This window comes from Pteropus alecto, unplaced genomic scaffold (genome assembly GCF_000325575.1).
Source record: "Pteropus alecto unplaced genomic scaffold, ASM32557v1 scaffold7, whole genome shotgun sequence".
NCBI classification, from domain to species: Eukaryota; Metazoa; Chordata; class Mammalia; order Chiroptera; family Pteropodidae; genus Pteropus; species Pteropus alecto.
In genome coordinates this window covers 63,618,896-63,623,087 of record NW_006494614.1, presented here as the reverse complement: position 1 = coordinate 63,623,087, position 4,192 = coordinate 63,618,896, and the positions used below count along the sequence as shown (strand labels likewise).

At 37.7% G+C, this 4,192-nt stretch overlaps 1 pseudogene; it reads right to left on the bottom strand.

Moving 5' to 3' along the window:
* Positions 1–2,798: 2,798 nt before the first annotated feature.
* On the bottom strand, positions 2,799–2,917 carry LOC112474867 (annotated as a pseudogene).
* Between the last annotated feature and the right edge of the window lie 1,275 nt (positions 2,918–4,192).

Here is a 4,192-nt window from a genome sequence, read left to right as displayed (position 1 = left end):
TTTCCACAGTGGCTGCACCAGTAATACATTTTTTTTTTTTTAAAGGAGCATTCATTTTTGACTTTATAAAAATAAAATGCAGAAAAGTAGATGAAAAGAATGGTAAAATAAACATCCTAGATACATCATTTACTTTTAACAGCATTTTACCATATTTGCTTTATTATTATTTTGTTGAAGTATTTTAAAACAAACTACAGATCCACAAACACTGCAGTTAGGACAATTTCTTACAGTCACATTACCTTTGTCACACTTCTTAGAATAAACAGTAATTCCCTATTATACCTAGTTGAAGGATTACTTTTAATACTAATTTTGTAAGCATGTATTATTATAGTAAACTTAAGCAGCAAAATCAATGTTTTCTCTCCTCCCCCAACTTGTTAATATGAAAAATTTCAGAAATATAGAGTAGCAGGAAGAAGAGTACAGTGACCACCTATGTACTGCCATCTTTATTGAACCCTTGTTAACATTGTGCCATATTTGCTTTGTCCATGCATCTGTAAATGTTGCCCAACCGTTTGGAAGTAAGATGGATACCTCATGACACTCCATCTTTATAGACATCTTCGTAAAATGATTGTCCTCTATGAACTGCAGCACCACATCACACCTAGGAGAATCATGTTACATAATATAGTCCTTTAGGTCCATAATCAAACCCTGGCTGACCTAAGTATGCCTTTCATTTGGTTGTCTTTAGTTAGTGTCTTCTAATGTCAGAAAACCCTCCTGCTTTGTTTTTCCTTCATGAGTCCAGAACAGTAGATAGTGCATTCTCAAATTGTCTGACTTTTTCCTGGTTTTGTGATTTGACTTGTTCCTTTGTCCTGTGTTTCCAGTAAACTAGAATTTGGGTTGCAAAGCTTTATTAGAGTTTAATTAAACATTTTTACCTTCAGAGATAAAATTTTTTGGTTCAGAGTATTCACACAATGAAAAAGGATCACCCATAGATTAGTTCTTGGTTGCAGAGGGACATGTGTATCTTTATAGTAGGAAGAAGACCTGGTGTTCCCCACCTTAACTCAGCATCACTAATTGATTCACAGCATCATTCTTACCTAATGTTTAACCTGAGTCTGTGTTAATGACCACATGCAGTGAGGAACCCTGCTTGGATCCTGGTTTTGAGGGAGGGAACAAAATGGTTTTTAAAAAATGCTTAGAGGTAATGTTAGCTAAACTTCAATTAAAAAATGTTTGGGGACCTTTGGACATTTAAATATGAACTAGATATCACATGATATTAGCTAATTGTTAATTTGCTTATGTGTAATAATGATTTTGTGGTTTTGTAGGAGATTATTCTTTGCTCCAGCTGTGTATAGACAAAGACAAAATGTGAACCATTGAATCTGGGTGAGGGGCTGACACATGTGAATTTGTGCACTGTGCTAGTTTCTTACTTTTCTGTGTTTCACATTTTAATATAAAAATATTGGAAAATACTTTGTAGGTGATGCTTGTATACTTCATAGTGCATTTGTTTCCTGAGATATAAGTGTGACGTGCCTAAAGTCTCTCTCTCTAATGGTGCATGAGACCAAGGAAGACCAAAGGAGAATTTTTTTCTCACTTTGTTCTTGAGCTATTTGTTTTCATTAACAAATGTTCATGTTATAGCTCTTTACCCATTTTTCCCCTTTTACCTTTGACTAGCTCCAAGTTTAATGAGCTCCATGTATTATAGATTGCCAGCTGGATTTTTTGTGCTAGTCTGTGCACATGTATGTGTTGTGTGTTCTCCGATACAGGGAGATGGGTCTGCCCAAAGAGACTCTCCAAGTCAGGACCATATCTGGTCTACGCCCTAGCTCCTCTGATGCCTCCCAGGGAGCTGGATTCACAGGGAAGTGAAGAGAGGGTGTGGTTTGGGGAGGAGAGACACGGTGCACTCAATGTCTACTTTGCAGTGAGTGTAGTGAACACTAGGATTTTGGTTCCAAATTAAGAGTTAAAGACACTTAAAATTTACACGTTTAAATGACTTAGGTCTGGCCACTTTTGTTATAGAGAATATATAAGTAATTTGAATAGTAAAAATCTTAAGATTTGACAGATAGAGGTTGGCAAGGGTTTTCAGGTCAAATAGGAGAAAACAAAAGTTAAGACTACATGGTGTTGTAGTAGATTGATTCTGTTGGATCACTGAAATTTTACATTTTCACACATTTTAATTTTATTTTGCTGTTATCTTTATGCTTACTTTTTCCCTTGAAAATAGTGATTTTCTTTGTGTAGGCTGGCATGGGCAGTCTTTACTTCTGGTTCTCAGCTTCCTTTCCAAACCTTGGGTGTCCCTGCATGTACAATCATATACAGTTTATACAAGTAGTAGATATGTGTGCTATTCTGTACTTTGCTTTTGTCACTTATTCTTGAAATTTATTTTGTATTAATACCAATGGAGTTGCTTAGTGTTTTCCTATCATTGTGATATGAATGTGCCACAGTCGATTTAACTTGTCTGTTACTGATGGACATTTCTTTGTTTCCAGTGTTTTATTGTGACAGAATAACATCTTCGTGAATACTTTTGCATGGGCAAAAGTAGTATCTATTTGTTATGTTTCTAGAATTGCTAGGTCAGGGGTTATGGGTATTTTGATTTTGCCAGATTACTTTCGATTGAGATTTTGCTGGCTCACACTCGCCAATGATGTGAGTGCTTTCCTTTTATTTTTATATTAAAAAAAAAAAATTTTTTTTTTAGGCGAGGCAACCCTTGGTTGACTTCACAGATTGCAAGGACCTTGTCAGCTTACAATCCCTATTTTTAATTTTTTTTATGCCTACAGCACCTGGTCTTCCTAAGTGGTCTCCCATCCAAGTGCTAACCAGGCCCGAACCTGCTTAGCTTCTGAGATCAGACAGGATCAGGCTTGTTCAGGGTAGCATGGTCATAGACTATTTATTTTTAAAGACCATTTTTGTATGCTGTATATTCTACATGTTTTGAAGTGGCCTTGGTCAAAAGCAATAAAATTCTGACTTTTGGGAGAAGTGTCAAACTAGTTAGCCTTTCTAAATAGGTTTAAAGATTTCACATGTTGAGGGGCTGGTGTTTATGTTATATAGAGATTTCTCTCTTTCTAGAAAAGGCTGGAAAAATTATTGGTTTGACAGTTAATGTTATTTAAATTAGTCATGATTTTAGTTCATAATTATGCATAGTAGCATTTGTATGTCTGCCTGGTGAGTAGCACTTTTGGACTACAGAGCAGCATTAATTACCATGGTGAGTGCTATGAGGTTAGTCCCCTCTGAGTTTCAGTCATCTTCAAAGCCAGAATGGGCTTCTCAGCTGAAGGTCACCTGTGGGTCTGGAGGAAGGGGAAGCATCCCTTGGACTGCCTTTTCTGTGAGGCTAAAGGAGCTTCCAGAAGCACAGATGGATTTGTGGAAGGAATACTAAGTCAAGGGAGACGGGTAGTAGGCCTTGTGTTTGGGAATGGAGAGGGCTGATGACTATGCTAGCTTCTCCTGCCTGTGTATATTATTAGACTGGCAGTGGTCATGGTGGAGTTGGCAGAAATGAGGTGCTAGAGCCTCTTTCTGGAAGAACCAGTCACCCTAGTCAATCATGAGATCAGGGAGAAAAGTCTTTTTGGGCAGCCCAGTCCCTGGGGCTTGAGGTCTCAGCGTCTGTAGCTGCTCTTTGGAGGGCCACGCCTGGCTGAGTCAAGACCTGCCCACTTGCCCAGGCAGGTATGGGCCATCAAGAGTCCAGACACCTTTCCTGGTTTGGCCAGGTTTTGGTTTGTATTTCTTCCTCTTGTTGACATATAAATAGTAGTTTTATTGTTACAAAGCAAATCACTTTACTGTTCTGTAAACAGCCTAAGAACAGAGGACAAAATGAAATATTAACATTCTTCCAATTAGAGTTCTGACTCTGCCTCTTAAGGGCAGCATGACTTCTGATCGTGGTAGGTTATTAAGGTTTGCGACAAATAAGAATTAGCTTTAGGGACTTTGAAGACAAGGTCTTTTGAATTTGACTCCATTTTTTTGAGAGTGGGTTGATGTGCCTGAATTTGGTATTTTGATGAGAGAAGGCATTGGCTAAGATTATTTTGGTCCTAGAATTTGCATATTTCTATCTTTTCTTCATTGTTTTGCTCAGCTGTTTTGTGTTCCTTATCTTCTCTCTTCAGACTTCTGAGGACATTTCTTGCTGGAT